General features: G+C 38.5%; 1 protein-coding gene and 1 long non-coding RNA gene across 2 annotated transcripts in view; both read right to left on the bottom strand.

Moving 5' to 3' along the window:
- The window catches only part of LOC109425214 (tyrosine-protein phosphatase Lar), an 830,826-nt gene that overhangs the window by 650,159 nt on the left and 160,108 nt on the right, over positions 1-20,559 (bottom strand). The window lies entirely within an intron of this gene.
- LOC134286807 (uncharacterized) lies at positions 14,229-15,167 on the bottom strand. Its single transcript, XR_009996921.1, has 2 exons — positions 14,948-15,167; positions 14,229-14,894 (listed from the first exon to the last, which is right to left on the bottom strand). It is a non-coding gene; the product is annotated as an uncharacterized LOC134286807 (long non-coding RNA).

The following is a 20,559-nucleotide window of genomic DNA, read 5'->3' as shown; positions in this document are numbered from 1 at the left end:
TATTTAGTTCAGTGGTGTCATCGTGGTTACTCCAAATTACTCACTGAGTAACCAGCTCTTCAGTTCAAAAAAAAAAATTTTTTTTTCAGGATGCAAAATATAATAAAATACCAATTTTGATTATTATGGGTGCACACTGTTAACGCCCTGACCACATCAGTTTTAGTGAATATGGATTTTTAAACAATTCGACATTCTGAACCGCCCCCTCGGGAAGCGAAATATTATAAAATGCCAATTTTGGTTATTTTGGGTGCACACTGTTAACGCCCTGACCACATCAGTTTTAGTGAATATGGATTTTTAAACAATTCGGCATTCTGAACCGCCCCCTCGGGAAGCGAAATATTATAAAATGCCAATTTTGGTTATTTTGGGTGCACACTGTTAACGCCCTGACCACATCAGTTTTAGTGAATATGGATTTTTAAACAATTCGGCATTCTGGACCGCCCCCTTGGGAAGCGAAATATTATAAAATGCCAATTTTGGTTATTTTGGGTGCACACTGTTAACGCCCTGACCACATCAGTTTTAGTGAATATGGATTTTTAAACAATTCGACATTCTGGACCGCCCCCTTGGGAAGCGAAATATTATAAAATGCCAATTTTGGTTATTTTGGGTGCACACTGTTAACGCCCTGACCACATCAGTTTTAGTGAATATGGATTTTTAAACAATTCGACATTCTGGACCGCCCCCTTGGGAAGCGAAATATTATAAAATGCCAATTTTGGTTATTTTGGGTGCACACTGTTAACGCCCTGACCACATCAGTTTTAGTGAATATGGATTTTTAAACAATTCGGCATTCTGGACCGCCCCCTCGGGCAGTGGTGTCATCGTGGTTACTCCAAATTACTCACTGAGTAACCAGCTCTTCAGTTCAAAAAAAAATTTTTTTTTTCAGGATGCAAAATATAATAAAATACCAATTTTGATTATTATGGGTGCACACTGTTAACGCCCTGACCACATCAGTTTTAGTGAATATGGATTTTTAAACAATTCGACATTCTGGACCGCCCCCTCAGGGCATTAACGCTAAGGAGTTTTATTTTAAAGCCAAAAACGCTTTATTTCAAAATTCCCAATGAAATGGGTAATGTTATTATTACCACCAGCTGGGTGCACATCTTCAAAAATTTTCAGATCACTTCACTTCACTGAACTGAACTGAAACATTAGTATATTATATATGGTAAATTCACACCCTGTGTACTCCTCATGCATGTCCATGTTACGTTTGCGATACTGTCGTTGGATTGAAAATGTTTAACTTTTTCTTATAACTTGTATACGGTTGATTTCTTGTGCATACATTTGGGCGTTTAAAATTTGTTTTCCTTGGCAATAATTTCCAATCAGAAAAATGTGTGTACATTTGCATTGTTCCAATTTATACATGTCCTTGACAAATAAAAAACCAGTTGGAAACTTTAGCACACAGTTTTTGTTCCCTGATTCTTTATTTTTATGTATTCACTAGCTGACCCGGCAAACCTTGTATTGCCCATTTCAATTGTGGCTCTTGCACTACGACACTTGGTTTAATCGAGATGGTTTTAAATTTCTCTCTTCTTATAAAGCTTATAAGAATTTCACAGTTTTTCTAATGGTTTTTGTTTATTTTCATAACACAGTCACCCCGCGAACAAATTGATCATTAGTTTTGATATTTTTTTCTTTCGTTTATTAGTTATATGGCTACTCATATACATTGGAAGGCCGGCTAAAGAGGCACGTTATTGTGGATTTACCGGCTACTTGTATTCTACCGGTTAAAGTAGCCGTTTTCATATAAAAATCAACTTGATTGTCAAAAAATGAATGTCGCTGAGTAGCTAGTGGCAACGAGGAATAGCGTGTACAATAAAAAAAATTTTAAAATTATTTTTAAGTTACTCTTTTTATAAAACGGCTACTTTGGAGGCCATACTGAAGCGACCGGTAGAATACAAGTAGCCGGTAAATCCACAATATCTTCCATTTGGGGCATTTGTTCCCATGTGTTTCATGATTCCATATACTTGACTAAGAAAGGAAGGTCCACTATTTCGTAACAGTGTAATTCGAATGCACAGCCTTGTTTTAAAAGATGGAAAAATCTCATTTGAACTATGCAGTTTGGTTGCTAGTAAAACCTTTATTAGTGTAATTACGGAAAAAATCTACCATAGAGTTAACAGTTCAACTGCCATAAGCTACACAACAATGCCACTCGAAAGAAAAACCTTTGATTAACCCGTTTTGGTCATAGTTAGAAATTTAATTTCACAAAATCGCCGTGACTTCATTTTTCAACCGATATTTACAAAATTTGTAATGAAGACCGCGCTACATCCCTAGTTGCATGGAAAAATATCAAAATGGTTTTTTGGTTCTTGGGGTTTGAGTTATTGAAGGGGGGTCAAATAGGGTCAAAAATGGACCAACTTCCTTTTAATCACTGATTATTTGTGAGAAACACATGGAAAAAGATTGCAAATGTGTTCAATTATCGTTTTATTATTGCAAATGCATTGTTTGAGTAAATTGGGATTACCTGGTTCTGGTTTCGGATGTTCTGGGTCACGTTTGGGGTGCCTTCACGAGACACATTTCGCAAGTTCCTGACACCTGACATTTTGCATAACATAATTTTAAAAAACACATTTGTCATGTCCCATTCTACATAGTGTCGCAAATCAAGTATTTGGGAGGAATATTCAGAAATTTTTGGACATATTGACCACCATCCCGGATGTTTCGGGAACCTGGGGCTACCCGGAAATAGTGGCCTTTTCCCGAACAATTACGAAACCTGGCTTGCGACACATCCAACATCATGATTTTGCAAATCAAGAGTGTTGGAGGTGAATTCGGAGGTTTTTGGACAATGTGACCATCAGAGGGAACACCGTCAAGCTCGGTATGGAGGGTTTCCGCGATAGTCAATCGGAGAAAGCTGCCGGAATTCCAGGGGTTTTGTACCTTTCGTCGCCTGCAATCACTTATTATAACCATAATAAATATGAATATGGTATGGAATTCGGAAATTCCCATAAAAAGTCCAAGAACAATTATTTTCTCTTCGACATTATTTTATATAAATTTGATCGGAAAACTTATTTGTGAATTCTTTTAGAAGTTTATTCAAAATTCTCGAAATTATTTTTGGTTTTTATTTTATGTTATTTCAACTTAAAGCTAATTCTACGCTTAAATATTTTTTTGGGAAATTTATTTGGCAATTTTTATAGAAATTCCAGCGGTAGTATTTGGAGGAATTATTCGTAGTTCCTTTATAAGTTTCTTCGGGAAATAATATAATTATTTCAACAGCAATTTCTGAAATTCCTGCGGTAATATTTAACAAATATTGTCGTAAATCGTTTTAAAGTTATTTTGTCAAATTCATCAATAATTCTTTTGGCAATTTATTTGGGAATTCATTAAGCAATTCTTCCGCGAATTTATTCAATATTTTCAGAATTTTCCAGACATTATTTTCAACTTTCCTGCGACAACGTTTTCAGCAATAATTATAAAATCCTTTCAGAAGTACCTACTTTTGAAAATTTCTTTAAAAACTCTTCCGAAAAATAATTTGAAATTTATTTTAGGCAATTTTTAGAAATTCCTTCATAATTTTTTTTTGAGGGATTTCTCCAGCAATTACTTTGCAAATTCATCTTACATTATGTTGAGGGATTCTTTCGGCATAATTCGGGAAAATATTCTTATATTATTTTGAACGTTTCTTCGGCAACTAATGAGAAAAAATTCGGAATTTATGAGAAAAAAAAATCGTTGATTCTTGTGAAGATTCGCATTCTTTTCTGCAAGGATTCCTCCAGGAATTCCTCCAGAGATTCCTCCAGGAATTCCTCAATAAAAAACTTCAGGGATTCTTCCAAGAAATCATCCAAGCATTCCTTCAGGAATTCCTCCAGCGATTCCTCGAGGGATTCCTCCAGGAATTCTTCCGAAGATCCCTCCAAAAATTCTCCAGAGATTCCTCTAGGAATTTCTCCAGGGATTCCTCCAGGAATTTTTCCACAGATTCCTCCAAGAATACCCCCAAGGATTGCTCCTGGGAAACTGCCAGAAAATCGTCCAAGCATTCCTCCAGCGATTCCTCAAGAGATTCCTCCAGGAATTTCTCCGGCGATTCCTCCAGAAATTTCTACACGAATTCCTCCAAAAATACTTCCAAGTATTCCTCCAGATACCTTTAGGAATTCGTCCAGGGATTCCTCCAGGAATTTCCGCAGGGATTCCTCAAGAAACTTCTTCAGGAATTTATCCAGGGATTCTTTAAGGAATTAAAATTCCTCCAGGGCTACCTCCAGGGATTCCTCCAGGGAATCATCCAGAAATTCCTCAAGGGATTCCTCCAGGAATTTCTCTAGGGATTCCTCCAGGAATTCCACCAGGCATTCCTCCTGGCATTCCCCCAGGAGTTCTTCCAGGTTTTCAGGAATTTCTCAAGGAATTGTCCCAGTAATTCCTCCAAGGATTCCTCAAGGAACTCCACCAGCGATTCCACCAGGAATACCTCCAGGGTTCCTCCAGGAATGTCTTCAGGAATTTCTCTAGAGTTCCTTCAAGAATTTCTCCAAGGATTCTTCCAGGAATTTCTCCAGACATTCCTCCAGGAATGCCTCAAGGGGTTCCTGGAGGAATTCCTCCAGGCTATCCTCCAGAAATACCTTCAGGGATTCCTCCTGGGATTCTTCCAGGAATTCCCCCAGGCATTCCTCCAGGATTTCCTACAGAGATTCCGGAAGAAATTTCTCCAAATATTCCTCCAGGAGTTTCGTCAGGGATTTCTCCAAGAATTTCTCAATGGTTCCCCCAGCAATTTCTCCAGGGATTCCTCAAAAAATTCATGCAAGGATTCCTCCAGAAACTCCTTCAGGGATTCCTCAAGGAATTCCCCCAGGGCTTTCTCTAGGGATTCCTCCAAGGATTCATCCAGGAATTCCTCCAAAAATAACCTCCAGGAATTTCTCCTGGGCTTCCTCCAGGGATTCCCCCAGGGATTCCTCCAGAAATTCTTCAAAAAATACCTCCAGGGATTCCTCCTGGGCTTCCTCCAGGGATTCCTGCAAGGATTCCTCTAAAAAATACCTGCAGGGATTCCTCCAGGAATTCCTCAGGAAATTCCCAAATGGAGGAGAACGTGCCTCTGGAGCCGACCTACTGATACCTGAAGGATTCCTCCAGGAATACCTCCAAGAATTCCACCAGGAATTTCTCCAGGGATTCCTCCAGGAGTTTCTCCAGGGATTCCTTAAGGAATTCCTCCAGGGCGCCTCCAGAAATTTCGCCAAGGGCTCCTCCAGGGGATCTTCCAGAAATACCTCCAGGAATTGCTCCAGGAATTCCTCCAAGTATACCTTAAGAAATTACACCAGGAATTTCCCCAGGGATTCTTCCAGGAATTTCTCCAGGGAATCTTTAAATAATTTTTCCAGGATTCCTCCAGGAATTTCGTCATGGATTCCTCCAGGATTTCCTCCAGGGATTTCTCTAGGGAATCTTCCAGAAATTCCTCCATTAATTCCTACAGGGATTCCTCAAGGAATTTCTCCAGGGATTGCTCCAGGAATTCCTCCAAGGACTCCTTAAGGAATTCATCCAGGAATTCCCCCAAAGTTTCCTTAAGCAATTCCTCCAGGGATTCCTCCAGGAATACATCCATCGATTCCTCCAGGATTTTCTCCAGGGATTCCTTAACGAATTTCTCTAGGGGTTTTTTTTCAAGTATTCCTCCAAGGATTTTTATTCATGAATTTCTCCAGGGATACCTCCAGGAATTCCTCCAGAGCTTCCTCCAGGGTTTCCTCCAAGAAATCCTGCACGAATTCTTTCAAAAAAGCCGGAGATCGACCAGCCAAGGGCTGAAAATTTCTTTAATAAAGCTCCTCCTCTTCTTGGCGTGAAGTCCCAACTGGGACAAAGCCTGCTACTCAGCTTAGTGTTCTATGAGAACTTCCACAGTTATTAACTGAGAGCTTCCTCTGCCAATGACCATTGTGCATGTGTATATCGTGTGGCAGGCACGAAGATACTCTATGCCCAAGGAAATTTCCATTACGAAAAAATCCTGGACTGACCGGGAATCGAACCCGTCACCCTCAGCTTGGTCATACTGAATACCCACGCCTTTATAGCTGTGGCTATAGGGGCCCTGTCCTTAATAAAGCTAATTATCATAATTCTTTCAAAAATACCTCCAGGGATTCCTTCAAGCATTCCTACAGGAATTTCTCCAAAAATACCTACAGGAAATCCTCAAGGAAGTCCTCAGAAAATCCTCCAGGAATACTTACTGGATTTTCCCTAGCGATTGCTCCAGGAGTTCCTCCAAGGTTTCTTCAAGGAATTCGTCCAGGGATTTCTTAAGGAATTTCTCCAGGGTTCCTCCAAGAATTTTTCCAAGTATTCCTCCAGGAATTCCTCCAGGGATTTCTCCAGGGATACCTCCAGTAATTCATCTAGGGCTTCCTCTAGGGCTTCCTCCAGGGATTCCTCCAAAGATTCCTCCAGAATTTCCTCCAGAAATACCTCTAGGTATTCCTCCAGGAATTTCTCAGGAAATCCTCCAGGAATTCCTACAGGAATTCCTCCAGGGATTCCCCCAGGAATTCCTATAGGCGTTATTCCAGGAATACCTCCAGGGATTCCACCTGGGATTCGTCCAGGAATTCCTCCAGGGATTTCTCTTGAATTTTTTTTAGTTAATCCTCAAGAAATTCTTCCAGAAATTCCTCCAGGAATTTCTTCTGGGAATTCTCCACAACTAGTTGATGAACTTACAGTGAAAATTTGAGAATATTTGATGCCCTTTTCAAAAATTTACAGCGGATTGAACATTTTTTGACAAGTGAAAATTTTACCTGTCCCAGTTATTTTGAGTATCCCCTGTACATTTTTACTGTATTGTTGTTGAAATGCTAGATTAGCAAAGAAAATAATTCGAAAACATCCAATATTCGTATGCACAATATCAATCGCATCACTCACGAATCGCATTCGCTTGCGATGCGAATGTTGACGAATGAGTAATTTCCAAGTGTGGCTTTCCACCGTTCGCCGGAGTTTGCTGTCGTCGCTGACAAGCATACACACGAACTAAAGCGACAACCGTTCGCTGCTGACTGTCTTCGAATGTGGAAGAAGATAAAAAGTGGAAATCAGGAACCCGGCTCAGGACATCTGCTTGTTTATCACCCTCAACCTTAATCATTGTCTTTACGGTGGCTCAACGCGATAGTCGAAACGAAACGAATTTCTTTCCGTGCCGGCAATTGGGGACTACGAAGGTGATGATTTTGTTTGCGGTTTTCTGTGAGAAAGTGAAGGAAAGAAGATTTTTTGCTTTTTTTTTCACTCATACTCCCATAAGAAACCCCGTAGGAAGAAAGAGTGTTTCCCGGCTCATCAACCTTCGTAGTCCCCAATAGGCTCGACCAACCGAACCGACTAAACGAGACGACGAACAGTCGTACCTCACCGACGCCGACGACAACGGCACGGGTTAACGAACCACGACGCGAGTCGTGTGCAATGATAAAGAAGCAGCGTAGGTACTCACTCAATGACGGCAGCAGCAGTCGATCCCTGTTGTGGCTGGCTGGCAGAGAATCCTCGGGAACAGCGTGGAAAATGAAACGCGAGCAAACGAACGGCAGTTCGCTCTTTGCTCTGCTCTCGCCGACGCACATAGCAGCAGCGCAGGTAGCATACACGCAAATAATCCTCGGTCTGCGTGGGGAATACACAGCAACAACTGAACGGTGCACTATTCTCTTCTCACTTGGATGGCCTGTACCACTCAGCCGCAGTGGTCGGGGTAGCCACCACTAAAGACACTCACAAGTGCCGTATCTTCTCTGCTTTCTTTCCCCACAATACACTGGCACTGTACTTCGTGATCCAAGTTGATTCTCCTTCACTCACACACTCTGAAACCTGGCTGAATCTCGTGGAAATTTCTCGGCACAAGATGGCCGCCCTTGAACTTCTCTTTTCTTTCGGTGGCGCTTCGAGAAATTTCACTGCGCAATTTCGGATATCGACCGAATTTCGTCGATTTTTAGCCACTTTCGCACTTTTTTCACCGTTTCTCGCACAATTTTATGTGGAGGATTCAATTTCACTACACCTTGTCGGTGTCAGCCAATCCTTGGCGTAATTTCACAGCAGTGTGTGGATTTTTATCGCGAACCACTGAATGGTCCATGCTCAGCAAGTGATATATTCGCGAATGTAACATTTCATGAACCAACATGCTCGGGAACGCTCCCCGAAATGCTGTTCATTCTCTTGCCCGGTTCGAAACGAGAGCGCAATCAAGAGAGAAGATGCTCGATGACGCTAATGAAAGCGATGCATTCGGTAAGAATATTTTATTGCCATAATTCTTTTTTTATTGTGACTACACAACCTGCAACGTCATGAATACAGTTAAATTAAATAGTATTTCACGTTTTTAAAGCGAAAACGCATTAAACACTTATGAAAATAACGATTATTCACAGTTGCCCCAAGCCAACGATGAGCGATCATCGGTAAGTGTTACACTTAGCGATACCCGCTCATCGCCGCAGCTTGTTTATATCGGAGTATCCTCTTTGTGTTCCTTCGTGAAACATGCGACTCGACGAGAGAACATACACCGCTTGGTAATTGAAACAGAACCAACAGAAGGGAAGAAAAACTGCCGAGTGGTTCACTGATCACTTTTTCGTCCAAACACTGAATTTCACAGTAACACGAGTCGGACGGATTTGCACTTTTGCATACCGGGAAAACGACCGAACCGAAAATCCGAGCCGAAGGACCATGTAAAATCCAGATTTTTTTCCGGTCCCGGTCACAGCTCACAACCGACCAAATCTCGGGAACCGGCCTTCGAGGGTTTCGCAGCGGACTTCGAATATGGCGGACTTCCAACTCGCGGGGAATTATTCGGACGGGGAGAAATAACGAAAGAACGCGCCCGAACAGCTTTACTGTTTGCAATTAGCCTCTGCATGCTGTGAGATTTTGACTTTTACTGCGAGCACTGTGTTCAAAATTCCTGTATGAGTGAGCAGGATAGCACCTAAACAGAGCTCGCAGTATAAGTCAAAAGCCAAAGGAATTTTGACAGCATATGCTGTGTGTACACAGGCTAATAGACTCATTTTATTTCTGTTCTGACTGGGTTACACAGGTTGTCTATAGTTGTGGTAGTGTAAGTTTACTTGGAAAGGAAAACAAGTTACATCTAGTTCATTAGGGTAATTCAAAGTAGTTAACGTATTAGGGTAGGTCAAATTTTTCTAAGTTAGCGAAAGTTTTTTCTCTTTTGGCCAGTTAACAGAAATCGTTTCAGTTTTCAGTTTTTTTTTAATATTATGAGGAGAGCGAACATTTTTACATGTTTGATGAGCGCAATTTTCAAATTATCTATTTAATATGACAGCAACATTTTTCCAACTAAGTACGCGACTCTTTCATTATAAAGAGCGACGAAGTTTCATATGGCTATCCGATGAGTGAAGTTTTATGAATATAAGATCGCCGCCTCGATCGCCGCTTCTATTTTGGGGAGCCGACAAATTAATTTCTGTTTTTAATGTATGAAGAGCGCAATGGTCTCATCTAACATTCAAACTCGTTTATTTTGTTTAAGTACTTCAAAATTGTCTCAATGTTTTCAATTAGATAATATATTTTATCATCTTAGATTGCAAATCCTTTATTTTAAATGGGTAGACAGACATTCTCACATTTTTATCAATTTGCGATGAGAGCAATTTTCTAGTATAAATAGAATATAGTTAAATTGAATTAAAATTTGTCACATTCTACTTGATATTATGAGTGCAAGTTTTTCATCTGATATCACCACTAGTTTTTTTTTTTATTTTATGAAGTTTGCAGCTATTACACCACTTATCTTTGAATTATGATATGTATTTTTTTCCGACCAACAAATTTGATAAATTGAAAACTATTACACTATTATTTTTCAAATATGATTAAACTTGTCCAAACAAAATCATATAAATCCGTAATTTCATATATTACATTGTTAATGATATATTTTGAGGGAATTTCTACGACTGAGATCGCAGCTCATTGAAAAGCGAAGGAATTTTCACATTGTTATTGATTTACGATGACAGCTGTTTTCGAATCTGAGATAGCCACTTTATATTTTGGGAACTGAAAAATCTATTATCATTTTTTGGTATAAGATGAGCGCAATTTTAACATCCAAGACTAACACTTTTTTGTGAGCGGGAAAATTGTCTTGTTTGCTTTATTTTGGGAACAGCAAAATAGTTAAATTGAGCGCAATGCTTGAATTATTTATATGGGGGCGTAGCATCATAAGGGGCGCAGCTATTTTGAAAACTTGGGTAACCAGCTCTGATTTTAGCATGACAGCACTGATTTAGTTCAACAATTGATGAGATTGGATAGATTGGATAGATTGCAACAGTAGCCAGCACGTTGAAGGAGAAATGTGTCAACGTATTCTTAATACTTGCTTACACAAAATCCACCCACTATGGATTCCGTCTTATCTTTAGAGGTATCCCTGTAACAAAATGCTCTAAAATCCTAAAATCCACTTGAAAATCCTTAGAGCAATTCCTGGATAGATCTCTGGCGAATTTTCTCGAAGATTTACTGGAGGAGTCCATAGAGAAATCTCGGCGTTTCGTGCTGAACCATCAAAAATGACTCTAGGATGAGTCACAGAAGTAATTTCTGAAGGCATCCCTAACAAAAGTCTCCAGTCAAATCAGGAGTTTGTTTGCAGAAGCTTGTCGAGAAAGATGCAGCAACCGGGTTATCCTGAACGTGCCATGCAACCCCTTCATCAATGAGATGCGATGCTCCATTTGCTTGGCATTTTATTTGTTGCCATCGCTCGTATTAGCTTTAATCTGATTGAATTAATGAATGAAGAAGGGAGCGCTCGAAGTGGCCCTTACCATAATTAGTACAGAATTTTCGCATGTTATGCCAACAGGTTTAGTATATTGTTGTTAATCTAACATTGGCAAAGAAAATTAAGAATAAAGCATCGAATAACGTACATACAGGAGTTTCAGGACGAATCAAAACAATAAATTTCAGTGCTTTCATGGTAAAGTCAGAGCTTGTTACTCATGGTTTCATAATTTCAGGCGCCTCATAATACTGGTACGTCCCAATGGAAATGACTTCAATATTGCGCCTAACTATGAATTATTTTGGGGCCTCTTCATGAATTATTTTTTCACTAAATGTTTCTGTAATTACCTCAAATGAAGCGTTCTTGTACCTTTTATAAGTTCTGCAAGAAATCTTTAAAAGATTTGTTTGAGATGTATTTTGAATGAAGTTTTCTCTATGAACTTCTCTAGCACTTTCTTCACGATTTCAGCCGGGAACTTTACAAGAAATTTCTTTAGGAATTCTTTCAGGATTTATCATTTTTTCCCATATAAAGAAGATTTGCATAGGATTCCCTAGAATGTTCTCAGCAAGAATTCCTCTACAGATTCGTCCGGGTATGCTGGATTCCATTCCTGTCCATGTATTTGTTTGAAAATTTCTTCAGAGATTCTTCCAGATATACCTCTAGTAATTTTCCCGGGTCTCTGCAGGAGTTTCTCAAGAAATTTCTACAAAGATTCATTTTGAAACCAGGCTACGCGTTTCTTTAAAAGTCCCCTCAGGACTTTCTTCAGGGACTCTTTATGATTTCTTTTTATAAAGATTGCTACAGATGCATGCATTCCCGAGTAGAAGTAAAAATCAGAACAATATCATCATTTGATATTCCTCAGTGAAGTACTCAAGATCATAATTAGCTATTGGTTTGTTTGACATAAGAGATAAAAGATCAAAAATAAGATCAAAAATTAGTATGGGGAAGAACATAATAATATCTCATTTTGATGTTATAAGATCAGAATAATATCTGGGGAGATCTGGGCTGTAGCACATCTAACCAATATCATTAAATGATCTGACAGATGGGTTAGAGTAAAAAAAAAAGAAAAATGGCCGCGACTAGAATCGAACTTATGACCTTGTGATTTCAGGCCAAACATGTCTAAAGGTCCTATCTGCAGAAGAGAGGCTCTCTTTGATTTCTCTCTCTTTCGTTAATATCTCAGCTGTTTATTTGAATTATAATTGTCTCCTTGCATATAACGATGGTCAAAACAATCGTCTTTTGATTTGTACTGCAAAAGTAGTTGAAAAGTGTACAATTACATTGCAATAATTGAAAGAGAAAATGAACAAAGAGAGCCTCTCAAATGCAGATAGGACCTATTGAAATGTTTGGCCTGATTTATGAGCAGTGACATTACCACTGCACTACGACTCATATCTGAAAATAGGAGGTAACAAGAGCATCAAGTTCTACGTTTTCCAAGGTGTTTGCGAGTCATGGTAGTTGTGTTGGTTTGGTTCCGCCATGTTGTAGATGAGTGTGTGGAAGAACTAATTATGATCTTGAACAATAGTTTTCAGATCTTACAATTTTCGGATGTCATAGATGAATGTGTCAAAGAACTGATTTTGATCTTGAGCAGTAATTTTCAGATCTTTTGAATTCTGGATGTTGCAGATGGAAATGTGAAGAGCTAATTTTGATCTTGAGCAGTATTTTTCAGATTTCTCAATGATAAATGTTCTATTGCAGAATATTAATACAGTTTCCACCCAAAATTTGTAAACTGACGTGATGGTATGGAAAATAAAAATGAATTAAGGCTATTTAGCATATTTTCCTAAACTAAAGGTGCCATTAGACTGTTTGCTATGATGCCAAATATTTGCTTCGTTAAATTTGGCCAAATATTTGGTCAAAGATGTTTGTCAAAGCACCCTGTGATCAAATATTTGCCACAAACATGTTTGGTCAAACGTTTTGACAGGTGCTGTGAATTAAAGTGAGTACAAATCGGACTCATTTGTCTGATTATGATTAATTCAATTTTCGCTGTTTCCAATGCGTAGGTCCTGCTACACGGTTGCTGGAAAGGCAAGGTTCTGTGGTAGCAGTTCTGTTGGCCATAGGACATGGGCAGAAACGTAACATTCAATAGGATTTAAACCTGATAGCACTGACTGCTTCGGACCCGATGTTACTTTTGGTGGAAGTTGCCGTTCATGTTGATTCAGTCAGTGGATGCTGTTTCTGATGTTCTTGGTGGACGACGTTACCAAGTGCTACTCAATACGACTGCTCAAAGGATGGATAGCAATAATAGGACACGGTGCACTGGAGATGACTGAAGACAAATTACTTGGAAAAGCATTGACTTGGCCAGAACCCTCATTCACTAGCTGGAGTAGGAGGCGACTAGCAAGTACTTTAGATACTTCCAACTGTGTCAACCGCAAACGGACATCAGAGCTTCCAGAGCTAACTAATATCGCTGCGCGGAATACGCAACAGCCAGACAATCGAGCCCATTTTTTTGTTTTTTTTTTTCAGCTATTGGGGAAATATCACTAGTGTGTTCCTTTTGAGGGCTGCTTCAGCAATTTTGTCAATTCCTTCTGGCGATTCTTTGAGGACTTTGTCCGGGTTTCCAATACAAATTCCTTTGTGGACTCTTTCTGATTCTTTAACGTATTTCTACTGAATACATTTCAAAGAATTCCTCTAAGTTTCTTTAGGGAAACCTACAAGAGTTTAGTCCTCAGAAAATTCCTTCCAGAAGGATTCCCACAATGAACTCTTCGAGGATTTCTAGATGAAACTTTTGGAAGAATTATGAATTATATCATACGGACTTCTGGAGAAAACCCGGGGAAACTTTTGGAGGAGTCCAGAAGAAACTCCTGGAGGAATTAAAAAACATTGTTTAAAAAAAATCCGAAAGAATTCCTTAAGCAATACCAGTTCTTAGTGGAACTCCTAAAGCAAGCCCTGTAGAAGCTCCAAATTTAAGAAAGGACATCAAGGTTAATTTGAGAAGAAACTCCTGAAGAAATCCCAGACTTCAGAAACTGATCTGTTCAAATGGGATACGGATGCGAACGACCAAATACGTTCGGAAGTGGAGACGATAAGAAATAAGACATGGGGTCCATATAAATAAGGATGTCTTTGACCCGCTGGGGCTAATAGAACCATGTGCGAAACTACCGGGAAAGCGGGGTTGCCGGGCACCCCCTAAAATTTGAGTGGGTTGTTGTGAATTATGGGACGTTTAATAATGAATGGATAAACAGACGATTTTTTATTTGTAGTGCACTTCCATTCATAGAGTGGCAGTATGGGACTTGTTGCTACGTTCTCGCTCAATCCATCCGTGTCAGTGAAACTACTGGTATAGAAGTCGAAACTATCGCCCATGGCAGCTCATCTATCCACACAGCTGTACTATTTATAAAGTAGCTTTATTACTCAAAACTGCCCCTTTTGTTTATCGACTTCTGGTCAAATATCAATATAATCCGATGGCTTCGATAATTCACGGGCGTAGTAAAACCCGGCCGAAACTCTCGCCGGTGGACTGGATGGACAGGGGTGAAACTTTCTCCAGAACAATGACCTGCTGGAGCTCTTCCTGTCGCCGAATCGCCAAAATTTGTACAAAATCCACAAAGTTCCAATTGTTACTGCGCACATCCATCCAGATTACGTTCGCCGAAAATTTGTTTTCCGGACTCTACGAGTCTGGATGAACTCTGAGAGTTATCGGTCTCTCTCAGCCACTTCCCGATGAGATCATTTCTGAAGGCCAATGTTCGACGAGTTCGGATTGATCTGCGTCGGTTGAAGATTCAGAAATACCGAACGTTTTCAGCGCCAAACAATCATCAGCTAGGTTAATCACAGTTCAAGCCAACAAAACTTTAGTCCATGTTGGTCCACAGGATGCAGATGGCTGTAAATATTGGCCTTGTGATTTTAATTTTTATTACTTTCAAAAAAAAATACCTTCGCTCCTCTTCGCTCCAGCTCCAACTATCCAAATGTCATGAGCAAAAATGTTTGGCTTACGACTAGTAGGCGATTATTTGTCTATGTATGACAAATAACGACCAAATATTTCCCCTTACTTATTTGGCCAAACTTATTTGGTCATTACATTATTCGTCAAATATATTTGACAAAAAATGACAAATATTTGCTCAATCGACAAACAGTCAAATGGGTACTTAAGAGAGCACTTTTCTCTAGATGATTTCACATTCCATGCTCTTTCTCTGAATTGTTAGCAAAGCTAGTGATCGAAACTTTAAAAACGACATGCGTAGAAACATGTTTGGTTTATTTTGCCCTTAAAACAGGACGAATTTCCACCAATAGGACGCAATCAGTGAAGTACTAGATTGTAGTAATGAGCTGAATTTTTGTATGGTGAGAAGGTAAATCTAGTATGTACTTCACTGAACGTGCTCTATTGTGAATTGTCGCCCAGAAAAGCTTTGGAAACATTAAGAAGATCGTAGTCGTCACGACTGTCGTCTGTTCGTATACCCCATGCAGAATCGCTACGCAATTCGTTGGTTGAAACTCAAAAAGCTTGTCGTCTACAGCGGTATGTTTTGTTGAATCTAGAATTCTGACCGTTTGCAGTTTTTCGAAATGGACGCTCAAGTAACACAACTAGCTGAATAACAGTTTTTTAAGCTAAAATTTGCTTAAGAGTTGTTTGTTCCACTCTTGTACAGCAAAAATGTTTGTTGGGCGTATTTTGCTTAGCGGGCCGATAAAGTTTCCAAATTGTCCGGTGATTCATTTATTGGATTCGTACCACAAATGCAAGCTCGACATCGAGGTCCAGCTCATGTTGTCATCGGACTCAATTGGAAAGCCTCTGCTGGTTTACTCACAGTGAAATAAAATAATTATAAACTGGGAATAAGAAATCTATCAGATAAAATCAGTATATATTTTTATGCCTTTTTTTAAAGAAAAGCAAATATCGATTATATGCATTTTTTGCGCCGATTACTCTGTTTTTTGTTAATTGCCGCATCTATAAACCCGCTTATTGAAAATGAAGGCCACTGCTTCTTCCTTTTTGTCCCAGTGCTCGTTTATAAAATTTGTGGTGTACATAAGGGAACATCTATTTATTATGTAACGCTAAATTTGATATCTTTGAACTCGTTGGTTGGTTCATTAGGATCTGGCGGAATCCATAATGTGCTTTTGTATGATAACTCCAATTTGTTTGTATGGGTCGTAACGCTAGGCTGTATTCCCTATTCCCCTAGAGCGTTACGGAATTTATTGAACCCCTATCTCCTGAAGCGTTACGTTATTTGGGGACGGCGCATAATGAAAGTTGAAAACTTAAAATAGTTTTTATGCGCAATGTTGGGAAATTTCCAAAGATCAAATTAAGTACTAATTTTGAAATCATATCACGATAAGATATTGAGCAAATATTTGGCAACTTTTTGAATATCTCATCAATATCATATTAAGATATGACATCAAAATTTGATCGTTTTAAGATATGATTATGATATTCACGTCTACCCGGGTTCGTTCATGAATTTCTTCTCTATAGTTCTTTGATTGCTATTCTTCTACAAATATTATCAAAAGTTTCTCCAGAAGATTTTTTTCGGAATTTCCATTGAAGATTTTTTAAAAACATGCAATTACAGGTGATATTTTTCGAAAAGATTCAGAGATTTTTTGGGAAATTTCTCTTGCAGTTTCCTTCAGAAGTTCAGAAACATTTCCTAAAACTCTTTAAAATTGATCCTCTGGAAATTTCTCAAAAGATACTTAGGATTCATTCAGGCCTTCAGGGATTTTTTCAGAGATTTTTCCAGTGATGTTTCAACAATTTCTCCTAAAACTTCTCCTGACGGAACTTAGATTTTTGTGTATCTCTTTAAAACTTGTTTGAGATATTCTTCTAAGAATTCCTGCAGAGGTATCTCCAGAAGTTCTTCCTAAGATTCCTTCAGCAAATCCTCCAGGAATCCCAAAAAAATTTATTGAGGGACTCCTTACAGATTTCCGTACTGGTACTCGTCTACAATTTCTGAAGGAATTTCTATAGATTTCTGTTTGAAATTACTTTGAGAGTTCCAAAACTTCCCATATTTTTTATTTTCATTTTTCTAGACATTTGTGCGCTTGAAATCGTGAGTAGAACCTACCGAGGCATTCATTCCAGAACTCCTCGGAATAGTTTTCCAGGAATCCATCAAGAAAACTCTTTAAAAGTTCTTCTAGAAGTCTCAATAGGTATCACCAGGAGCATTTTTTTAAGTGATTCCTTTCTTTAGATAATCCTCCAGGTATTTCTGTAGACATTTCTCAAAGGAGAAGGTGACTTTATCGGCCGTTTCAGTCTTGATAGCAGCAAACACGATTACGCTTCTACATCCGACCATTTTGGTAATTTATTTTACTTTTTTCAACGGGTCACCCATGTATTGGATTGAAAATGGTGCTCCTTTGGTGCATGTGTTCGTTCCTCTTGTTGAACAGCCTACGTGCTGGTTTTGCACTGCAATTATTGGCACACATAGGGGGATTAGGGGCATAATGGACACCCGGGGCGAAATGGACACCCCTGTTTTTGCCGAAACCGTTGACTTTTATGTTAAACTTTTAATGCATAAGTGTAAAGGAACAAGTCATGGTTCTATTTTTCAAAATTACCATTTATATTGCTCCAAAATACTCAAAATATCATTGAAATTGAAGTATGTTTTTCATATGGTGAAATTCTTATAATTTCGAAGCAGTATCAAATAAGGTCTTACGAGTTTTGGAGTGTGCCCACCATAAGAACAAGTGAATTGCTACCTTATCTACATGTATACGAAGATTTAGCAATGGATGAAGTATTTTATATTTGATCAGAATTTACTTAAAATAGCAATTTTAATGTTGTATTCGATTCGGGGCGAAATGAACACTGGCTATTACGAATGGATGTACGCGCATTGCATACTGTTAGGCGTTTCAGTGAGTTTGGGAAAAATCAATCCGAGTATTTTAGCCTAAAGTTTGTTTAATTAACTTTGATGTTATGTAAACTCGTCTAAGATGGAGTATCATATCTGTGGTATTGATCTCCGTAGGCAAATTACTTAACTGGTCGATGTAATCGAAGGTATAGCATAAAATATGCAGGGGTGTCCATTATGCCCCGATGGGTGTCCATTTCGCCCCGTACCTTTCCTGCCAGCCCTAAAAAACACACGGTTTACAATTCATTATTTCTTCACAATATAGACATTCTATCTGCTGTAAATGATTGAAAGACGTAGGAAACAAGTTAAAGTTGTAAGTCAACTGATAATATGTTAAGTTTTACTCTGTTATACAGGCGTAACGTACTCATTTGCTTGGGGTGTCCATTATGCCCCTAATCCCCCTACACCAAAGTGAGCACCATTTTAAATCCAATACATGGACAACTTTTCGTAGAGCTCAATCGGGTCTTCACAAGAAAATGAGCTTCTAGTCCTTGAAAAAGGAAAATAAATTACCGAAACCGTCGGATGTAGATGCAAAACCGTTTTTGCTGCTACCAAAACTCATATGGCCGATAAAATCACCTTCTCGTATGGTGTACAATCGTCAAGCTTACTTTAGATTTCTCCAAGGATTTTATCAAGAATTCTGCCAGTTATTTTTTAGCAATTTCTTAAACCTCAAAACCAAAAAAAAAAGAAAAAAAAATACTTGTAGAAGCCCTTGGACGAATTTTCATTCTCAGTAGTATTTTTATAGAAAGTATAGGAGGAATTTATAAAAAAAACATGGAAGAACTTATGAAGTAATCCACTGCTGGAATTCCTGAAGAAATTCCTAAAGTTCGGAAGAAGTCTCTTAAAATTTATTTAAGAGCCTGGAGGAATTTTAGAAGGAAGACGAGAAGGAATTTTCGAAAGAATCCCTGTAGGAATTTCAGGAAAAATCTCAAGTAGAATCACTGATAAAATCATAGGAAGTACCCTTAATGAATTTCTAGATGAATATCTGAGAAAAAAAAAACAAAATAATTCGCGAAGGAATCACAGCAGGAATGTCTGCGCAAATATCTGTGGAAACTGTGAGTGAAACCTTGACGGAGTTTCTAGAAAAGTTTATTAAGGTTTTTTTGAAAAAAAAATCCTGGAGAACTCTTTTTATAAAATTCTTGAAGGGTTTTGTGAAAGGAATCCTGCAGCAATCTTTGGACGCATTTTTGAAAAAGTACCTGTAGAAATATTTGGAAAAACGCCTATATAATCTTGGACAAAGAAATCTAGAAAAAAAAATGCTCTTCAGATATTTCTCAAGAAATTTCTGTAGAAACTCCGAGGAATTATTTCTCGATAAATTCCTTAAAGAATCTACGGAGAAATTCTAAGAGAACCCTTCAGAGGAAATGCCAGAGAAATTTCTGAAGAAATTCATGGAGAATTATCTGGGGGAAATTCTGAAGAAGTTTACGCTTGAACTCCTGTTGGGCAATCTCTGGAGGAATTCTCACCTGAACCACTGAAAGTAATGGTACAACAATCTAAGGGGAAATTCTTGTATGGTTTTCAAGAAGATGAATCCCTGAGCATATTGCTGCGAAGATTTTCTGGAACAAATCTCTGGTGGACTTCTTGAAACACCTGTACCAATTGCAGAGGAAATCTCTGGAATACTTATTGGAAAAAAACACTGAAAGATTTTTCGAAAGAATCTTTCAAATAATTCTAAAGGAATTCCTGTCCTGAGAAGAATGCTGAAGGATTTTTTGTAGAAATTCAAAAGGAATTTATGAATGAATCAAACAAAGTTAAAGCAATCCTACACGGAGTTTCAGAAGAAACCCATAGAAATCTACCTCAAAGAATTCTTGGACAAATTTGTGGAAAAATTTTGGAGGGAATATCTGAAATTTCCTAAAAATCCCTGAAAGAATATCTGAAGGAATCATTAGAAATATCTCTCAAGGAGTCCATGCAATACTTTTTGAAGAAATCCTTGGAGAAATTTTTCGCAGAATTCTAAACATTTAATTTTCTGAAAAAAAAACCCTGAAAGCATTTTTGAAGAAACCCTGGGATTTCTTTAAAAATTTCGTACGGATTTCTGCTGAAATAAAAAAATTAAAAAAAAATTCATGGAGCAGTTTTGCAATGAATTAAACAAAGTTTTACAGTCAGGTCTTTTATACGCGGGGGATACGTACCGCGCTCATTCGTGAACTCAATTCAAAATCCCAACCGCGTAAAAAGGCCTCACTTAACCTAGGATATATTTTTTTCACAGACGTCGGATCACTTTGCGGTCTTCGACAAAGTTGTTTGGTATATACACCTCGTCCTTTTTTTACGTCCATGCTTGGCTAAGCGACAAAAAATTCTACCGCTAAGACAATGAGCAAACTCAACAGTTTTATATTTTTTAAAACATCTTCGTGATTGGAAGAAGTGTACAAAAATATAAAAATGTGTATTTTGATCATTATTTTGTCGGCAGAAATTTTTTTCGCTAAGCCAATAGTGGACGTAAAATAAGGTTTGGGTGTACTGCCCATAACTGCATAACAGTCACATTCGACAAAAGTAGGCATTGGAGAAAATGGA

The sequence above is a fragment of the Aedes albopictus genome, chromosome 2 (assembly GCF_035046485.1).
Source record: "Aedes albopictus strain Foshan chromosome 2, AalbF5, whole genome shotgun sequence".
In the NCBI taxonomy this organism is placed as follows: domain Eukaryota; kingdom Metazoa; phylum Arthropoda; class Insecta; order Diptera; family Culicidae; genus Aedes; species Aedes albopictus.
This window is presented reverse-complemented; position numbering and strand designations above follow the sequence as displayed.